The sequence below is a fragment of the Pseudophryne corroboree genome, chromosome 2 (assembly GCF_028390025.1).
Source record: "Pseudophryne corroboree isolate aPseCor3 chromosome 2, aPseCor3.hap2, whole genome shotgun sequence".
NCBI classification, from domain to species: Eukaryota; Metazoa; Chordata; class Amphibia; order Anura; family Myobatrachidae; genus Pseudophryne; species Pseudophryne corroboree.
In genome coordinates, this window is record NC_086445.1 from 676,195,111 (window position 1) to 676,216,911 (window position 21,801).

Here is a 21,801-nt window from a genome sequence, read left to right on the forward strand (position 1 = left end):
CCTGCCTTAGTTACGCCACTGGTTATGGCCCACTGATGAGCTACAGCATGTATTGCAGGTGGGCCACAGAGACAAAACAACTTTTTTTTTTTCTTGATAAACCATCAACTTTCTTGACAAACGCCCCCTCAACCTCTTTGATCCATCTTCTCTGCGAGACCCCCCCCCCCCCCCCTCCCATCACCTCTCTGCTCAATCTGCCCACATTCACTCTGCTCCCACCCGTAGCCTGGCTGCAATTCCCATCCGCATCAGACTTCCGTCTGCGCTGGACGGCAGTGACAGTTCTCCAGTGCCTCTGCATTTTCTTTGACAAAGAGCTTCATTCAACTTGGATTGCATCCGCAGTGCAATCGCATTTTCCTACTTTTAGAGCCAGTGCGCACACGCAGGGTCCGTGATTGCATGGCATTGATACAAACGGGTGTGGTTCGTTTTATCGACAGTATCTTGGTCGACAATGTTTAGGTCGACCACTATAGGTCGACAGTCACTAGGTCGACATGGATGGAAGGTCGACAGGGTTTCTAGGTCGACATGTGCTAGGTCGACAGGTCTAAAGGCCGACATGAGGGGGAAAAAAAATTTGGTGTCGTTTTCTTCGTAAAGTGACCGGGATCCCAAATTAGTGCACCGCGTCCCCTCGCATGGCTCGCTTCGCTCGCCATGCTTCGGGCATGGTGCCTTCGCTCCGCTGCCGCTTCGCTCGGCACACTTTACCGTTCCAATCGTACTCCACGTGGATCGTTAAGTATGAAAAAATCCCCCCCCCAAAAAAATTTAAAAAACTCATGTCGACCTTTAGACCTGTCGACCTAGCACATGTCGACCTAGAAACCCTGACGACCTTCCATCCATGTCGACCTAGTGACTGTCGACCTATAGTGGTCAACCTAAACATTGTCGACCTAGACACTGTCGATCTTCAGACCGGATCCCGATACAAACGCCTCTGCATGATTGACGGCTTGTGTGAAGTCACATATTGCCGCTGCGACAGGTAAGCTGGTAGCGGTCCGACCGCCATCACAGCCAGGCTGCGCAGGCAGGAGGCTACCCTTATTTTTTCGGGTCTGCGATGTGATCACAATAGCATTGCAATAGCTTTGCTAGTGGCAATTAGCATGCTGGGTGGCCTTGCCCTGTGATGGGCGGCCCCCAGCATGCAAGTGTAGCAGTTACAGGTTTGCTAAATTAGCAAAACTGCAACTGAAGCTGAATAAGGTCCAAAATCTTCTTGGCCTTAAGGTAAGAAAGCCAAGTCAGTGGTGAAGGGGCCGGGCAGCATATGGCCTCACAGCACAGCATATAGTAGTATAAGATGTGACATAGCAACATGAGGTTGATAACTGCTGTACGGGTTGAAAATAAATGTGCTCATTAGTCTATATGCTGCTGTGCAAGGAGAACATGTTTTCCAGTACCTCCTCCTGTACAGTACTAATAACATTTATCTAAAATGTCATTGGACAGGACCAGGTCAGAGGTGGGAGGGGTGTGGTGCCATGGTGCCATCATTGCTGCTCCCATCCAGCGGTGTACAGTGCTGTGATTTGCAGCATTGTGCAGTGGAATGCGGGGCCATAATAATACAATTCATCGCGGATTGCATCATCAAAGCTCCTTGACCGGCCAATTCTCTGGAAAGACGAGCAGATCCAGATGGCTGGTCAACCCTCTCTTGAGTTTGGGATATAGTAGTCTCCTGGATAGAATAATTTTTTTTAGTTTGAAATTTTAGAAATGTATAGAAACCATAGAACCCATTATTTTTGTTTATATTCTTTAAGCTCTAGTTTGCTTGTCAAATATACATTTGTTTTCTTTTTAACCTGTGCAGTTTTGCATCCTTTTTATGTGTGCTACTGCCTGCATGCGTACCTTGTATATTTTATTTCAGCACTACTCTATAATGAATAATAGCAAAGTTATTTCTATTTGTCCTTCCGGTTTTTAATAAGGAATATGTAATTAAAGATGTTCTGAAGTCTAATCTAAGACAAAAGACTCCGTACTGCAGATATTGTCGTTCATATAGGTAGTTTAGGCCCTATCCTGTTGCCATGGATACAACAGGACAAGGATTAGATTTTTTTGACAAAGTTTTAGGTCTAATTACAATCTGTGTGTCTTTTCTTTTACCTTAAACTTGTTATCCTCTACATCCCGAATAGTGCAGGTTTAGTAGGTTCCTCACAGTACTTTATTATCAGGGTCACATGTTCTGCCTATAAACCTTCAAGGAAGTCTTGTGAATCCACCATATGATTAACACATTTCACAATAAAATATTGTAAATAAAGACTCTGAGACATAGATTTGTCAGTAAAAACTTGTTAGCTATTTGTGACGAACATATTAAGAATATTTAAATATGTTTAATTAAACTAAAGTATGCTGGCAAAGAAAGAATGGCTATAATCAGCCCACGCCAAACCATATGCTAAACTAACAACATGCAATGCTGACTGATATCGCCAAGGGTGCACACAAACCAATAAATCTCAAAGCTACAGTACCAACAATAAGTATCCTTTCATCCCTCTAACATGACTTCCCACTCGGTAGAGGGATGAGGCTGCGCTCGTCAGGGTGGTCCAGTGACCAAACAAGTCAACGAAGGTGAGTACCAAGAACCATAACATCAATTAACTTAATCGAATTTGTACCCGAAGCGGCTACCTGTCATTCATTCCAGCCTAACAGCTAATGACAAAACGACTACCACAACAACTGGGGAGGGAGGGTGGGAAGAAAGAGAGTCCCAGCCCACAAAGCCTCACATAACACATATCTCATGTCCCTAACAATTATTGGACAAACTAATCACAAGGTTCCTCACAAGACAGCCCCAGACTTGGGGTTAAACCCACTCCGCTCTTATGCAATTGCTCTGTTTATCTTCTGTGTGGAGTAGTAGAAAACCCTGCACTTTTCAGAAGAAGAGAGGATGTAGGGGAAGCGGTAAAGATACCGCTGCACGGGATCCCGGCGATCAAAATGCAGATGTTGGAAGTAGAGATGAGCGGGTTCGGTTCCTCTGAATCCGAACCCGCCCGAACTTCAGTTTTTTTTACACGGGTCCGAGCAGGCTCGGATCTTCCCGCCTTGCTCGGCTAACCCGAGCGCGCCCGAACGTCATCATCACGCTGTCGGATTCTCGCGAGGCTCGGATTCTATCGCGAGACTCGGATTCTATATAAGGAGCCGCGCGTCGCCGCCATTTTCACACGTGCATTGAGAGTCATAGGGAGAGGACGTGGCTGGCGTCCTCTCCGTTTAGAGAAGAGAGAGACACAGTATTTTGGGGAGCATTATTAGGAGGAGTACTACTATACTGTATACTACTATACTACTTGCTGAAGTGATATTTATAGATTAGATAGTGTGACTGTAAGTGTATTATCTGACTTGTGGGGGAGACACTGACAGTGGGGAGCAGTTAGAGTCTGAGAGCAGGACTCAGGAGTACATATAACGTACAGTGCACACTTTTGCTGCCAGAGTCAGTGCCACACTGCCATTGTTGTGACCACACTGACCACCAGTATAATAATATATTTTGTGATTGTCTGCTTAGGCCTCGGAGTACTAGTTGCAAGTTGCAACGTGACCTGAAGTGACCACCAGTTTAATAATCAATCACCACCAGTTTAATATATATATATATATATATATATATATATAATTGTATATAATATATATATATATATATATATATATAATATTGTATACCACCTACCCGTGGTTTTTTTTTTTCATTCTTCTTTATACATACTACTATAGTAGCTTACTGTAGCAGTCTGCGGTGCTGTGCTGACCTGACAGTGTCCAGCAGGTCCGTCATCAGTCATTACATAATAAATATATATAGTACCTGTCCGGCTGCAGTACTAGTGATATTATATTGATTTCATCTCATTATCAATAATTTATCATCCAGTCTAGACTCTATATTAGCAGCAGACACAGTACGTTAGTCCACGGCTGTAGCTACCTCTGTGTCGGCACTCGGCAGTCCATCCATAATTGTATACCACCTACCCGTGGTTTTTTTTTTTTCTTTCTTCTTTGTACATACTACTATAGTATAGTAGCTTACTGTAGCAGTCTGCGGTGCTGCTGAGCTGACAGTGTCCAGCAGGTCCGTCATCAGTCATCATTACCTAATAAATATATTATCTACCTGTCCGGCTGCAGTACTAGTGATATTATATATACATACATATATATATTGATTTCATCTCATTATCAATCATCCAGTCTATATTAGCAGCAGACACAGTATGTTAGTCCACGGCTGTAGCTACCTCTGTGTCGGCACTCGGCAGTCCATCCATAATTGTATACCACCTACCCGTGGTTTTTTTTTTTCTTTCTTCTTTGTACATACTACTATAGTATAGTAGCTTACTGTAGCAGTCTGCGGTGCTGCTGAGCTGACAGTGTCCAGCAGGTCCGTCATCAGTCATCATTACCTAATAAATATATTATCTACCTGTCCGGCTGCAGTACTAGTGATATTATATATACATATATATATATATTGATTTCATCTCATTATCATCCAGTCTATATTAGCAGCAGACACAGTACGGTAGTCCACGGCTGTAGCTACCTCTGTGTCGGCACTCGGCAGTCCATCCATAATTGTATACCACCTACCCGTGGTTTTTTTTTTCTTTCTTATTTGTACATACTACTATAGTATAGTAGCTTACTGTAGCAGTCTGCGGTGCTGCTGAGCTGACAGTGTCCAGCAGGTCCGTCATCAGTCATCATTACCTAATAAATATATTATCTACCTGTCCGGCTGCAGTACTAGTGATATTATATATACATACATATATATATTGATTTCATCTCATTATCAATCATCCAGTCTATATTAGCAGCAGACACAGTACGTTAGTCCACGGCTGTAGCTACCTCTGTGTCGGCACTCGGCAGTCCATCCATAATTGTATACCACCTACCCGTGGTTTTTTTTTTTTCTTTCTTCTTTGTACATACTACTATAGTATAGTAGCTTACTGTAGCAGTCTGCGGTGCTGCTGAGCTGACAGTGTCCAGCAGGTCCGTCATCAGTCATCATTACCTAATAAATATATTATCTACCTGTCCGGCTGCAGTACTAGTGATATTATATATACATACATATATATATATTGATTTCATCTCATTATCATCCAGTCTATATTAGCAGCAGACACAGTACGGTAGTCCACGGCTGTAGCTACCTCTGTGTCGGCACTCGGCAGTCCATCCATAATTGTATACCACCTACCCGTGTTTTTTTTTTCTTCTTTCTTCTTTGTACATACTACTATAGTATAGTAGCTTACTGTAGCAGTCTGCGGTGCTGCTGAGCTGACAGTGTCCAGCAGGTCCGTCATCAGTCATCATTACCTAATAAATATATTATCTACCTGTCCGGCTGCAGTACTAGTGATATTATATATACATACATATATATATTGATTTCATCTCATTATCAATCATCCAGTCTATATTAGCAGCAGACACAGTACGTTAGTCCACGGCTGTAGCTACCTCTGTGTCGGTACTCGGCAGTCCATCCATAATTGTATACCACCTACCCGTGGTTTTTTTTTTTCTTTCTTCTTTGTACATACTACTATAGTATAGTAGCTTACTGTAGCAGTCTGCGGTGCTGCTGAGCTGACAGTGTCCAGCAGGTCCATCATCAGTCATCATTACCTAATAAATATATTATCTACCTGTCCGGCTGCAGTACTAGTGATATTATATATACATACATATATATATATTGATTTCATCTCATTATCATCCAATCTATATTAGCAGCAGACACAGTACGGTAGTCCACGGCTGTAGCTACCTCTGTGTCGGCACTCGGCAGTCCATCCATAATCGTATACCACCTACCCGTGGTTTTTTTTTCTTCTTTCTTCTTTGTACATACTACTATAGTATAGTAGCTTACTGTAGCAGTCTGCGGTGCTGCTGAGCTGACAGTGTCCAGCAGGTCCGTCATCAGTCATCATTACCTAATAAATATATTATCTACCTGTCCGGCTGCAGTACTAGTGATATTATATATACATACATATATATATTGATTTCATCTCATTATCAATCATCCAGTCTATATTAGCAGCAGACACAGTACGTTAGTCCACGGCTGTAGCTACCTCTGTGTCGGCACTCGGCAGTCCATCCATAATTGTATACCACCTACCCGTGGTTTTTTTTTTTCTTTCTTCTTTGTACATACTACTATAGTATAGTAGCTTACTGTAGCAGTCTGCGGTGCTGCTGAGCTGACAGTGTCCAGCAGGTCCGTCATCAGTCATCATTACCTAATAAATATATTATCTACCTGTCCGGCTGCAGTACTAGTGATATTATATATACATACATATATATATATTGATTTCATCTCATTATCATCCAGTCTATATTAGCAGCAGACACAGTACGGTAGTCCACGGCTGTAGCTACCTCTGTGTCGGCACTCGGCAGTCCATCCATAATTGTATACCACCTACCCGTGTTTTTTTTTTTTTCTTTCTTCTTTGTACATACTACTATAGTATAGTAGCTTACTGTAGCAGTCTGCGGTGCTGCTGAGCTGACAGTGTCCAGCAGGTCCGTCATCAGTCATCATTACCTAATAAATATATTATCTACCTGTCCGGCTGCAGTACTAGTGATATTATATATACATACATATATATATATATTGATTTCATCTCATTATCATCCAGTCTATATTAGCAGCAGACACAGTACGGTAGTCCACGGCTGTAGCTACCTCTGTGTCGGCACTCGGCAGTCCATCCATAAGTATACTAGTATCCATCCATCTCCATTGTTTACCTGAGGTGCCTTTTAGTTGTGCCTATTAAAATATGGAGAATAAAAATGTTGAGGTTCCAAAATTAGGGAAAAATCAAGATCCACTTCCACCTCGTGCTGAAGCTGCTGCCACTAGTCATGGCCGAGACGATGAAATGCCAGCAACGTCGTCTGCCAAGGCCGATGCCCAATGTCATAGTACAGAGCATGTCAAATCCAAAACACCAAATATCAGTAAAAAAAGGACTCCAAAACCTAAAATAAAATTGTCGGAGGAGAAGCGTAAACTTGCCAATATGCCATTTACCACACGGAGTGGCAAGGAACGGCTGAGGCCCTGGCCTATGTTCATGGCTAGTGGTTCAGCTTCACATGAGGATGGAAGCACTCAGCCTCTCGCTAGAAAACTGAAAAGACTCAAGCTGGCAAAAGCACCGCAAAGAACTGTGCGTTCTTCGAAATCCCAAATCCACAAGGAGAGTCCAATTGTGTCGGTTGCGATGCCTGACCTTCCCAACACTGGACGTGAAGAGCATGCGCCTTCCACCATTTGCACGCCCCCTACAAGTGCTGGAAGGAGCACCCGCAGTCCAGTTCCTGATAGTCAGATTGAAGATGTCAGTGTTGAAGTACACCAGGATGAGGAGGATATGGGTGTTGCTGGCGCTGGGGAGGAAATTGACCAGGAGGATTCTGATGGTGAGGTGGTTTGTTTAAGTCAGGCACCCGGGGAGACACCTGTTGTCCGTGGGAGGAATATGGCCGTTGACATGCCTGGTGAAAATACCAAAAAAATCAGCTCTTCAGTGTGGAGGTATTTCAACAGAAAAGCGGACAACAGGTGTCAAGCCGTGTGTTGCCTTTGTCAAGCTGTAATAAGTAGGGGTAAGGACGTTAACCACCTCGGAACATCCTCCCTTATACGTCACCTGCAGCACATTCATAATAAGTCAGTGACAAGTTCAAAAACTTTGGGTGACAGCGGAAGCAGTCCACTGACCAGTAAATCCCTTCCTCTTGTAACCAAGCTCACACAAACCACCCCACCAACTCCCTCAGTGTCAATTTCCTCCTTCCCCAGGAATGCCAATAGTCCTGCAGGCCATGTCACTGGCAATTCTGACGATTCCTCTCCTGCCTGGGATTCCTCCGATGCATCCTTGCGTGTAACGCCTACTGCTGCTGGCGCTGCTGTTGTTGCTGCTGGGAGTCGATGGTCATCCCAGAGGGGAAGTCGGAAGACCACTTGTACTACTTCCAGTAAGCAATTGACTGTCCAACAGTCCTTTGCGAGGAAGATGAAATATCACAGCAGTCATCCTGCTGCAAAGCGGATAACTGAGGCCTTGACAACTATGTTGGTGTTAGACGTGCGTCCGGTATCCGCCGTTAGTTCACAGGGAACTACACAATTTCTTGAGGTAGTGTGCCCCCGTTACCAAATACCATCTAGGTTCCACTTCTCTAGGCAGGCGATACCGAAAATGTACACAGACCTCAGAAAAAGACTCACCAGTGTCCTAAAAAATGCAGCTGTACCCAATGTCCACTTAACCACGGACATGTGGACAAGTGGAGCAGGGCAGGGTCAGGACTATATGACTGTGACAGCCCACTGGGTAGATGCATGGACTCCCGCCGCAAGAACAGCAGCGGCGGCACCAGTAGCAGCATCTCGCAAACGCCAACTCTTTCCTAGGCAGGCTACGCTTTGTATCACCGCTTTCCAGAATACGCACACAGCTGAAAACCTCTTACGGCAACTGAGGAAGATCATCGCGGAATGGCTTACCCCAATTGGACTCTCCTGTGGATTTGTGGCATCGGACAACGCCATCAATATTGTGTGTGCATTAAATATGGGCAAATTCCAGCACGTCCCATGTTTTGCACATACCTTGAATTTGGTGGTGCAGAATTTTTTAAAAAACGACAGGGGCGTGCAAGAGATGCTGTCGGTGGCCAGAAGAATTTCGGGACACTTTCGGCGTACAGGCACCACGTACAGAAGACTGGAGCACCACCAAAAACTACTGAACCTGCCCTGCCATCATCTGAAGCAAGAAGTGGTAACGAGGTGGAATTCAACCCTCTATATGCTTCAGAGGTTGGAGGAGCAGCAAAAGGCCATTCAAGCCTATACAATTGAGCACGATATAGGAGGTGGAATGCACCTGTCTCAAGCGCAGTGGAGAATGATTTCAACGTTGTGCAAGGTTCTGATGCCCTTTGAACTTGCCACACGTGAAGTCAGTTCAGACACTGCCAGCCTGAGTCAGGTCATTCCCCTCATCAGGCTTTTGCAGAAGAAGCTGGAGACATTGAAGGAGGAGCTAACACGGAGCGATTCCGCTAGGCATGTGGGACTTGTGGATGGAGCCCTTAATTCGCTTAACAAGGATTCACGGGTGGTCAATCTGTTGAAATCAGAGCACTACATTTTGGCCACCGTGCTCGATCCTAGATTTAAAGCCTACCTTGGATCTCTCTTTCCGGCAGACACAAGTCTGCTGGGGTTGAAAGACCTGCTGGTGAGAAAATTGTCAAGTCAAGCGGAACGCGACCTGTCAACATCTCCTCCTTCACATTCTCCCGCATGTGGAGAAAATGTGGAGAAGATGATGTTCATTAAAATGAATTATAATCAATTCCTCTGTGGAGACATTGACCAGCAGCAATTGCCTCCACAAAGTACACAGGGAGCTGAGATGGTGGATTCCAGTGGGGACGAATTGATAATCTGTGAGGAGGGGGATGTACACGGTGATATATCGGAGGATGATGATGAGGTGGACATCTTGCCTCTGTAGAGCCAGTTTGTGCAAGGAGAGATTAATTGCTTCTTTTTTGGTGGGGGTCCAAACCAACCCGTCATTTCAGTCACAGTCGTGTGGCAGACCCTGTCACTGAAATGATGGGTTGGTTAAAATGTGCATGTCCTGTTTATACAACATAAGGGTGGGTGGTAGGGCCCAAGGACAATTCCATCTTGCACCTCTTTTTTCTTTAATTTTTCTTTGCGTCATGTGCTGTTTGTGGAATGTTTTTTGGAAGGGCCATCCTGCGTGACACTGCAGTGACACTCCTAGATGGGCCCGGTGTTTGTGTCGGCCACTAGGGTCGCTTATCTTACTCACACAGCTACCTCATTGCGCCTCTTTTTTTCTTTGCGTCATGTGCTGTTTGGGGAGGGTTTTTTGGAAGGGCCATCCTGCGTGACACTGCAGTGCCACTCCTAGATGGGCCCGGTGTTTGTGTCGGCCACTAGGGTCGCTTATCTTACTCACACAGCTACCTCATTGCGCCTCTTTTTTTCTTTGCGTCATGTGCTGTTTGGGGAGGGTTTTTTGGAAGGGCCATCCAGCGTGACACTGCAGTGCCACTCCTAGATGGGCCCGGTGTTTGTGTCGGCCACTAGGGTCGCTTATCTTACTCACACAGCTACCTCATTGCGCCTCTTTTTTTCTTTGCGTCATGTGCTGTTTGGGGAGGGTTTTTTGGAAGGGCCATCCTGCGTGACACTGCAGTGCCACTCCTAGATGGGCCCGGTGTTTGTGTCGGCCACTAGGGTCGCTTATCTTACTCACACAGCTACCTCATTGCGCCTCTTTTTTTCTTTGCGTCATGTGCTGTTTGGGGAGTGTTTTTTGGAAGGGCCATCCTGCGTGACACTGCAGTGCCACTCCTAGATGGGCACGGTGTTTGTGTCGGCCACTAGGGTCGCTTAGCTTAGTCATCCAGCGACCTAGGTGCAAATTTTAGGACTAAAAATAATATTGTGAGGTGTGAGGTATTCAGAATAGACTGAAAATGAGTGGAAATTATGGTTTTTGAGGTTAATAATACTTTGGGATCAAAATGACCCCCAAATTCTATGATTTAAGCTGTTTTTTAGTGTTTTTTTTAAAAAAACACCCGAATCCAAAACACACCCGAATCCGACAAAAAAAATTCGGTGAGGTTTTGCCAAAACGCGGTCGAACCCAAAACACGGCCGCGGAACCGAACCCAAAACCAAAACACAAAACCCGAAAAATTTCAAGTGCACATCTCTAGTTGGAAGCCCGCACAGCGGTACACTGCTGGCGCTGGAATGCCACCATGACACCCATACAGGGAGAATATAACCTGTTGCAAGCACAGCGAGCCTGCAAGGGGCTTACTAGAGCTCGGCCCACTGCCAGCATACTGGTGGCCCGGATGCCGCTGTCGGTATACTGAGGGCCAGCATCCCGGACTTCGGTATTTCATACTGAACCCAGATGTAGGCTGTGAGAAACACTTACTGACAGTATATTTTGTATGTCTGCAGTAATAAAATTCATGGTCTGTTATTTATGTGTTTATATAATTCAGGCATACATAAAGCTTCAGGCTGTTTACACTTACAGACTCTCCGTTAGGCTGCATGTAGCATCTTTGCTATTCACTATGTAGTCTAAATTTAGCTGTATTAATTGGGAAAAATAGAGTTCATGGAAGAAATTATTTGTATGAACAACATTCCTATATGCAACCTGTGGCTCTCCAGCTGCTGTAGAACTATAAGGTCCATCATGGACCTCAAGGTCCTAATCACTGGCGCACCTATAATGTGTGCAAGACGTGTGGTGCACACGGGCCCCTTGGTCCAGGGTGGCCACACACCCTGGCTGCAGAGGCAGTAAACAGAAATTCACTCACACTTGGGATTTTAGGTGCCCAAACAGCCATTTTGGCATGCCCAATATTTTGCATGGGTTTAGCCACTTCAAACCTGATGCATTTGGGTGCGACGTGTGCATTAAGTCATGGCTTCCCACAGCACTTGCACCCTTCGGCAAAACGAAATATTACCACCTGTGGGGTGCTCATCACTTACGGCACCCAAAACAATTGTATTCCCCCATAAAACCAAAGTGTGAAGAAGCTAGCAATGTAATAATAATTATTATTGGTCTGTAATGTAATATGTTTTTTTCTGGAAAAATGTTTGCATACAGAGCGAAATGATAAGCAGCAGGTACATATAGTTCTGCACATCCAGAGACACCAGTCTACTGTTGTCCTCCCCACAGGCGTGTGGGAGGGCAGAGGAGGGAAGAATGGATTTATTTATAGAAGCAGCGGCAGGGAGAAATATCTGACAGAGGAAGTTTCACATCCCGGTTGGAGGTGCATCTCAAAACAGTTTGATAAATGAAACACTGGCATCTGCCCTGTTAATCCTTTTGTGCTCATATAGGCCATGTGGTCTGCAAAGTGTTTTTTACAGTGAGTTCGTGATAAGACATTTTAGCTGATTAGTATAGCAAATTATGTGACTGCATGGATGTTTCCTGCATAACATCTTCCAACTTTCTTTAGGCTTGCTTAGCGGCATTAACACAATGCACAGTGATCTGTGAAATTACCAATCACCCTCAAACTGTACTGTGATTTGGCATGGCAGGGTCATACAGGACTTGACTATCTATGGTTAATATTATTACCACCAGTTATTTATGTATTACCTTGCTAATATATACAGTATACGGTATTAGCATAAACTTCAGTAAACGTGACATGACAGGGATTGCAGTGCACTTGGGTCCACAAGACAGAGGAGCTCTACATCAGACAGTTTTGTGTTTTTAAGTCATTTTTCTCAAATGTACATAATTTTTTCTCAAATCTACATCGATAGTTGACATTTAAGCTACATTAGGAGAATTCCTATTTATTTAGTTTTCTAAAAACTAAACATAATTATTTCAAACAGTAATACGAGATATCAATTATAGGTAGTTGTCCATATACTGGTAAGGGCATTTACCCCCCTGACACTGTTATGGTGGTGTTTAGTGTATTATACATCAAAGGCACATAACCAAGAATAATAAACTATGTAATATTTGGCGTTCAAGCAGCTCATTCACACATCTTACAGATATAACATGTGATAATACTAATTGAAATATACGTGATAACCCCACCACTGTGTTTATACAGTGTGATTAGCTGACCTCTAACAACAAGCTAAAGTCACTGAGTTTTCATACCAATGAGAATGATATAATAATAGTGTGAAACTTGCACTTTAAACCCCATAACTTTCTTGCTAGTTTATAAGTCTTAAGAAAATGCATTTTTTATTTTATTCTAATTTTACCAAGTGCATAAAGTGCATAAAGTGCATAATGTTTGCTTCACACCTCCCTCCTTCTGTAATGGTGAAGAAAGAAACTTTTGATCAGCTGTTTCATTCACATGACACGTTTACGTTTTACAAAAAAAAGGATGATAAATACACATAAGCAATAGGTGAGGGTGCTCTTCCTATGTTCTCATTTACAGTATGCTCAGTGCATGATATGGTACACAGCAGGCTATCTTACCTGTGCTTTTAGGTCTACACCTGACACACATTAGTACAGAATGCTGTCACTAGACACTAATGTGAAATGAAAGTATAAATTACAATTGTAACCGCAAAAATGTGGCTTGCATAATTGTGCCAGTTAGTACAGGGGAATGTATATTCTATGCTAATTACATGTTATCTCTCTGTACAATCCATATGCACATTCAGGAGGTTGTGCTGCCTTTTACAGCTTTCTGTCATAGTTTTGGTTCTTTCTAGACCTGGTCATGCATCCATTAATGTCATACTCACTCCACAATGGAGGTTCATTCCAAGTTGTTCGCTCGTTGCCGATTTTCGCAACGGAGCGATTAAGGCAAAAATGTGCATGCGCATGGTACGCAGTGCGCATGCGCTAAGTAATTTAGCACAAAACTTAGTAGATTTACTCATGTCCGAACGAAGAATTTTCATCTGGGCGGAAACTGACCGTTTTCTGGGAGTGTGCAGAAAACGCAGGCGTGCCAGGATAAAACGCAGGAGTGTCTGGAGAAACGGGGGAGTGGCTGGCCGAACGCAGGGCGTGTTTGTGACGTCAAACCAGGAACGAAACGAGCTGAGCTGATCGCAGTGTAGGAGTAAGTCTCGAGCTACTCAGAAAGAAACTGCTAAGAATTATTTATTTGCAATTCTGCTAATCTTTTGTTCGCAATTCTGCTATGCAAAGATACACTCCCAGAGGGCGGCGGACTAGCGTGTGCAATGCTGCTAAAAGCAGCTAGCAAACGAACAACTCGGAATGAGGGCCAATGTTCCATGCATTCTTTACCAGGTATGCAGTCAATAGATCTACAGTGTCTAGTTAGACAGTCACGCCATATGGTCAACGTGCATTATGTCGACATGGTTATGAGGTCAACATATGGAAGGTCGACAGTGCTTATGGTCGACAGGTACAAAAAGCCGTCAGGTTCAAGTGGTCGACATGCCAATTGGACTGACACACATATGGTCGACATGAGGTTTTTTTCTACTTATTCATACTTTATCATCCACATGGACTATGATTGGAATTAGTGGAGCATGGCACCTTACCTGAAGCATGGCAAACCATGCGAGGATATGCTATGTACTAATTGGGGGTCCACGTGGTCACACGGCAAAACCACCAAAAAATAAAAAAAATTGTGTTGGCGGTTTCCTGTGTTGATCATTTTCCATGTCAACCTTTTCACGTGTCGACCTTTTGTACCTGTTGATCTTTACATACTAACCATGTCGACCTTTTGTCCATGTCAACCTTTTCACTGTCGACCATATGGTGTCGCCCTAATGATTGTAGACCTTCTTACTGTAGATCTATTGATCCGTAACCTCTTTGCCAGCAGGCTCTCAGGTCCTGTGTTGTTACAGTCCCTGAGTAAAGGTTCCCCAAAAGCTTATCCTACTATAAAGTCTTATTTATTCCATGTGCTCAAGAATTCACTATATACACACAGGGGGAGAAGCTTCAAATCGCAACTCTTTTTCAAGATGGTGCAGACGCATCTGTCCGTGGGATGGTATCGGGATCCCGGCCCTAGGCATGACGGCAGTCAAAATACTGACATTGGCATTTCAATCCATGTCAGGATGCCGGCGTCGGGATGCCGGCATCGGGATACCGGCGTTGGGATTCCGGCATCGATATTCTGACTGCTGGGATGCCGAACGTCGGGCTCCTGACCGGATCTCCTGTCTCTTTGTCATAACAGGCCACAAATGCATGCTACTTTTGCATCTGTGCAGTGTCTGTGAACTCGCAGTTCCCATATTTTGTGAATACATGCAAGGTTTCTTGGGCATCATTTAAACATACTGTATGTCATAGTGGGCAACCAAACATCTTCCATAAAAGAACAGTCTGATCACTAGGAATTGCCAGTTTATTGCAGCAGTATGTCTAGACCTGTGTTTGTGACTCTACTTCCTCTGATTGCTTGCCTGTGTTTAACCATATTGCTAATTTTTTCCCCAAATCTCCCCAAAATTTTGATTTTTTTTAATATCAAATTATGTAACTTATAGCTATTTAACCCTGATTCAATATCATTTTTTAACAAAAATGCTAAATCACGTTTAAATAGCTATTATTTACATAATCTAAATAAAAACATAGTTTTACAGTTTAATAGAACAAAGCAAAAAATGTACTGTATTTGTGATTGGGACACACTGCTGGGCGGAGCTGCGGCTACTGTGAGCTGCAGCGCCAGGTGGCAGTCAGAACACACTGCAGAGTTCAGTGGAAGTGCCACAGGGCTGCCCGATCCACTCTGATTGGACAGATTGGGGTTGGGGGAGCCATGGGTGCAGGAGCGGCCAGGAGGTCCCTCTGAGATTGTCAGCTGCTGGAAAATGATCTTCGTTATTCCGTTGTCCGACTTTCAATTACCCTTCCTGCTTACTGAAGTAATTCATTATTTGAAGCTTTTGTTACCTCATTATGCTATTATAAATCACCTACCACAAAATTGTCAAGCTATATACAGTCCTGGGACCCAAGCTATTGTGATGAGAATTTGCCGCACCTGTAAGACTGGCAGCAGTGCTCATGTGAATAAATGAAGGGATTACTGGAAATAAAGTGGCACTGTGCTAATTGCTCACTATGCGAGATAATCTGTTTTAAGTCATTATTGTGAAAAGTGCCTAGAACTTGTGAAAAGCACTCTTAATTTCAACGTTAGTCATAGACGTAATATAAGGGAGTATATGTTTTTTTTAATCACTTTTCCATGCATAAGTTAATTGGTTTTACATGGCGCTTTAATGAAGCCTGCTGCCAAAGATGGCAATCTACACTTTTATGTACTAAACCTGAAAATGCGGCCAAAACTCTGAAAACTGTATTTTTTAAATTTTGCCCACATTCCCATATGTACCATCTTTAGATGGCGTTGCCTAATAGGAGCCTCTGGGCTTTTTTAGCATTTCTTCTGAGAGGGATCCAGTGTCCCCTGCAGCACGTGCAGAACGACTCGGGCTTATAAACCCAGAAGTCCTTCTATCGCAAAGGGCTGATCCTACTGGGAGAGCTGTTCTTTGCAAATCTTAATCGCATTTCTAAATACATAACGACATTATTAAAACTGGTATGTACCTGATAAGTGGCGGGGGCTATTCAGACTTGATTGCAGATGGGCACATATTGCAAATAGACGATTTTCGTCCATCTGCACATGCGCAGCAGCCTCAGTGCATGTGCGCGACCAATCACAATGCGATCGCATTATGATTGACAGGCGGCGGACATTCAGGGGCGGTGACACAGTGTTTTTGGAGGGGAGTGGAGCAGGAAACGCAGGCATCTCATGGCTATTTTGGGGGCAGCCTGATGACGTTGCCTGTGTTTCCTGCAATTGGAAACAGGGCGGCAGTGCCCCTACATACGCAGCCTGTCTGCATATAGAGGTAGGGCCAGAACCAGAGATATTCGACTTGAAAGCAGTGGTCCCCATCCAAGCCTGATAATTGCTCTTCCCAGCCAGATATCTCAGATTCTGTCTGACTTAGAGTTTTTCTGGTATACTCCAAAAGCTGGGACTCTCGCCTTTTGGTGGACACTGACAGCTTGTCTCTATTAAGCCCACAACCAGAGTTATCAGCCTCCAAGCAGCTGGCCCTTGCTCCAGCTCCAAAAGCCTAATATGCAGTTTTATATTTTCGTTGGTGAATTGCTCTGGCTCCTGAGCTCTGATACCTAAGTCGCCAGTACCTCCAGAAAGGTGAGACTCTCTAGTTTTTTATCCAGTTCAAAATTAAGAAATCTTTTTTTCAGGAACTTGAGATATCTGCAGTCAAGCAAGCTGCCCTCCCACCGGAAAATTATGAATATTAAGCTCACTCCACTATACACCCTCCCCTACGTACTTAAACACACCCTACCACCCTGGGAGTCATGTACCAGGGCTTCTTCATTCAGCCCAATGGCCCCTTCTACAGTTTAGCCCCATCTGTGCAGTAAAGGAGTAATTAGCAGAAATTGCTACTCCAGGTCCTACATGTGAGCCGAAGATAGAACACCCCCTACCGCCGCTGATAGAACCCCAAATCGCTACCTTTGGAGGATGGATTGGGGGCCCAGTGCATTGCTGTGCCCAGGGGCCTACACTGCTGTTAAGACGGCCCTGTACAGAGGCCGTCCTCTATTTACCAAATCTGCGATGCGATCACAGTGTAATTACGATCACAACGCAGGGCAGCGACTTACATTCTGGGTGGTCTTGCCCTGTACTGGGTGGCCCCCAGCATCCGAGCTGATCCTTACCAGGTTTTCCTAATTTTCCAAAAACTGCTAAGGACTCTGAATAAGGTCTTATGTCAGAAAAATAGTTTGTGCGAAAAAAAGTAGATTAAGGGCTGTACCCTCTCTTTGTTCTTTCATCCAATACTTTTATTTGAATAATGACTTGAATAACATTTTCTACAGTTTAGGCAACTGTGTGTGGTCACATTTTGCTGGTATGCTAAGCTTTTTACCTGCAATCATTAAACAATATGCAAATTCTTAAGTGCAGAGATAGGAATTTGATAATGACTGATACTTGCTAGCTCATATTTCTAAAGTTAAAGGGGGGAATTAATTGGAGCAGTAGGTTTAGCAAGGTAAAAAACTTTGCTTATCTAGCTCCCAATTTTGGATTAACGCGGGTATGCACGCTCCCGATACCCGTGGTATCCAGTAAAGAAAATATGGTTGCTGGGTTTTCTGCTCTGAGAACCTTGTGGCACATAAAAACAATTATAAAGAAGATACTCACTTGTACGGTGCTCTCTGGTAATATCCCCTCCATCTTTTCACTGGGGAGGGGGCTGCTGGGAGGCATCAGGGGTGCTGGGAAGCGCAAGGGCTGCTGGGATGTAGTTCTCCCAGCAGCCGGATTCAGGGTGGGGGTTACACTTACACCGGGGGTCACACATACACACAGACACTGATTCACACACTCTCATACACACATTACACACTCAGACACAGACATTCGTACACCCTCCAAACACTGAATACTTACCTCTGTTGCAGAAGACCCGGCTCCCGACAATGGAAGAGGACACCGCTTTGGAAGGTGAGTAATTACAGCCTAATAAAGCTAACTGGAAACTTCCAATTGCTTAATTAGTCATAAAAATAAAGATTTTAGGAAAAATCAGACTTGCTCTGGAGGTGTGAGAAAAAAAGCTGTGTGATTTCTATCAAAATCGCCACATCCCATTTTCAGTCCCGCAACTGAACAGCAAACCCCGTGGCTGCAGGAAAAACCCTAGCAGAATTTGTGATTTTCTGGCCATTTGTTAGAGAATATGAATGATAACTCACAAACTTTTCTTTCACTCATGGTTAGTGGTTGGGTGAAGCCATTTATTGTCAAACAACTGTGTTTACTCTTTTTAAATCATAATGACAACAGAAACTACCCAAATGACCCTGATCAAAAGTTTACATACCCTGGAGATTTTGGCTTGATAACATGCACACAAGTTGACACAAACGGGTTTGAATGGCTACTAAAGGTAACCATCCTCACCTGTGATCTGTTTGCTTGTAATCAGTGTGTGTGTATAAAAGGTCAGTGAGTTTCTGGACTCCTGAAAGACCCTTGCATCTTTCATCCAGTGCTGTACTGACATGTCTGGATTCTGAATCATGGGGAAAGCAAAATAATTGTCAAAGGATCTGCGGGAAAAGGTCATTGAACTGTATAAAACAGGAAAGGGATATAAAAAGATATCCAAGCAATTGAGAATGCCAATCAGCAGTGTTCAAACTCTAATTAAGAAGTGGAAAATGAGGGATTCTGTGGAAACCAAATCACGGTCAGGTAGACCAACAAAAATTTCAGCCACAACTGCCAGGAAAATTGTTCGGGATGCAAAGAATAATCCACAAATAACTTCAGCTGAAAAACAGGACTCTCTGAAAAAAAGTGATGTGGTTGTTTCAAGATGCACAATAAGGAGGTATTCGAAGAAAAATGGGCTGCATGGTCAAGTCGCCAGAAGAAAGCCATTACTACGCAAATGCCACAAAGCATCCTGCTTACAATACTCCAAACAGCACAGAGACAAGCCTCAAAACTTCTGGAACAAAGTCATTTGGAGCGATGAGACCAAAATTGTACTTTTTGGCCACAACCATAAACGTTACATTTCATTTGGAGAGGAGTCAACAAGGCCTATGATGAAAGGTACACCATTCCTACTGTGAAATACGGAGGTGGATCGCTAATGTTTTGGGGATGTGTGAGCTACAAAGACACTGGAAACTTGGTCAAAATTGATGGCAAGATGAATGCAGCATGTTATCAGAAAATACTGGAGGAAAACTTGCACTCATTAGCCTGGAAGCTGCGCATGGAACGTACTTGGACGTTCCAACATGACAATGAGCCAAAACACAAGGCCAAGTCGACCTGTCATTGGCTACAGCAGAATAAAGTGAAGGTAGATAGATAGATAGATAGATAGATAGATAGATAGATAGATAGTGCGTGAGTGTGTGTATTTATATTAGTGATGAGCGGGTTCGGTTTCCGAGAAACCGAACTTCACCCTTTTTACACGGGTCCGAGCCATATTCGGATTCTCCCGTATGGCTCGGTTAACCCGAGCGCGGCCGAACGTCATCATCCCGCTGTCGGATTCTCGCGAGATTCGGATTCTATATAAGCAGCCGCGCGTCGCCGCCATTTTCACTCGTGCATTGGAAATGTTAGGGAGAGGACGTGGCTGGCGTCCTCTCCGTTTATTCATTGTTGAGTTGATGCAAATATTTGTGCTTGCTTATATCATTGTGGGGACTGGGGAGCAGCTTTATATTAATATAGGAGGAGTACAGTGCAGAGTTTTGCTGATCACCAGTTTTATCCGTTCTCTGTCTGAAAAAAAACACTCCATATCTGTGCTCAGTGTGCTGCATATATCTGTGCTCACACTGCTTAATTGTGGGGACTGGGGAGCAGCTGTATTATATAGCAGGAGTACAGTGCAGAGTTATGCTGACAGTGACCACCAGTATACGTTGTCTGCCTGAAAAACACTCCATATCTGTGCTCAGTGTGCTGCTTTATTGTGGGGACTGGGGAGTCGGGACCACCAGTATAATATTATATAGGAGGAGTACAGTGCAGAGTTTTGCTGACACAGTGACCACCAGTATATATAGCAGTACGGTACAGAAGGCCACTGCTGTACCTACCTCTGTGTCATCATTAAGTATACTATCCATCTACATTCTATACCTGTGATGCATTTTAGTTTTGCAGTTTGCTGACACAGTGACCACCAGTATATATAGCAGTACGGTACGGAAGGCCACTGCTGTACCTACCTCTGTGTCATCATTAAGTATACTATCCATCTACATTCTATACCTGTGGTGCATTTTAGTTTTGCAGTTTGCTGACACAGTGACCACCAGTATATATAGCAGTACGGTACGGAAGGCCACTGCTGTACCTACCTCTGTGTCGTCATTAAGTATACTATCCATCTACATTCTATACCTGTGGTGCATTTCAGTTGTGCAGTTTGCTGACACAGTGACCACCAGTATATATAGTAGTACGGTACGGAAGGCCACTGCTGTACCTACCTCTGTGTCGTCATTAAGTATACTATCCATCTACATTCTATACCTGTGGTGCATTTTAGTTTTGCAGTTTGCTGACACAGTGACCACCAGTATATATAGCAGTACGGTACGGAAGGCCACTGCTGTACCTACCTCTGTGTCATCAAGTATACTATCCATCTACATTCTATACCTGTGGTGCATTTTAGTTGTGTGCAGTATATATAGTAGTAGGCCATTGCTATTGATACTGGCATATAATTCCACACATTAAAAAATGGAGAACAAAAATGTGGAGGTTAAAATAGGGAAAGATCAAGATCCACTTCCACCTCGTGCTGAAGCTGCTGCCACTAGTCATGGCCGAGACGATGAAATGCCATCAACGTCGTCTGCCAAGGCCGATGCCCAATGTCATAGTAGAGAGCATGTAAAATCCAAAAAACAAAAGTTCAGTAAAATGACCCAAAAATCAAAATTGAAAGCGTCTGATGAGAAGCGTAAACTTGCCAATATGCCATTTACGACACGGAGTGGCAAGGAACGGCTGAGGCCCTGACCTATGTTCATGGCTAGTGGTTCAGATTCACATGAGGATGGAAGCACTCATCCTCTCGCTAGAAAAATGAAAAGACTTAAGCTGGCAAAAGCACAGCAAAGAACTGTGCGTTCTTCTAAATCACAAATCCCCAAGGAGAGTCCAATTGTGTCGGTTGCGATGCCTGACCTTCCCAACACTGGACGGGAAGAGCTTGCGCCTTCCACCATTTGCACGCCCCCTGCAAGTGCTGGAAGGAGCACCCGCAGTCTAGTTCCTGATAGTCAAATTGAAGATGTCACTGTTGAAGTACACCAGGATGAGGATATGGGTGTTGCTGGCGCTGGGGAGGAAATTGACAAGGAGGATTCTGATGGTGAGGTGGTTTGTTTAAGTCAGGCACCCGGGGAGACACCTGTTGTCCGTGGGACGAATATGGCCATTGACATGCCTGGTCAAAATACAAAAGAAATCAGCTCTTCGGTGTGG

The 21,801-nt window shown here is 44.0% G+C and overlaps 1 protein-coding gene across 3 annotated transcripts in view; it reads left to right on the forward strand.

Annotated features, from left to right (window-relative positions):
* The window catches only part of CDK18 (cyclin dependent kinase 18), a 330,987-nt gene that overhangs the window by 29,994 nt on the left and 279,192 nt on the right, over positions 1-21,801 (forward strand). The window contains exon 3 of one of the 3 annotated variants that reach the window (XM_063955137.1): positions 18,228-18,270. The exons of the other annotated variants lie outside the window; for them this stretch is intronic. The gene's annotated coding sequence lies outside the window, so the exon portion shown is untranslated. The remainder of the gene's footprint in view (positions 1-18,227; positions 18,271-21,801) is intronic. 3 annotated transcript variants of the gene reach the window in all.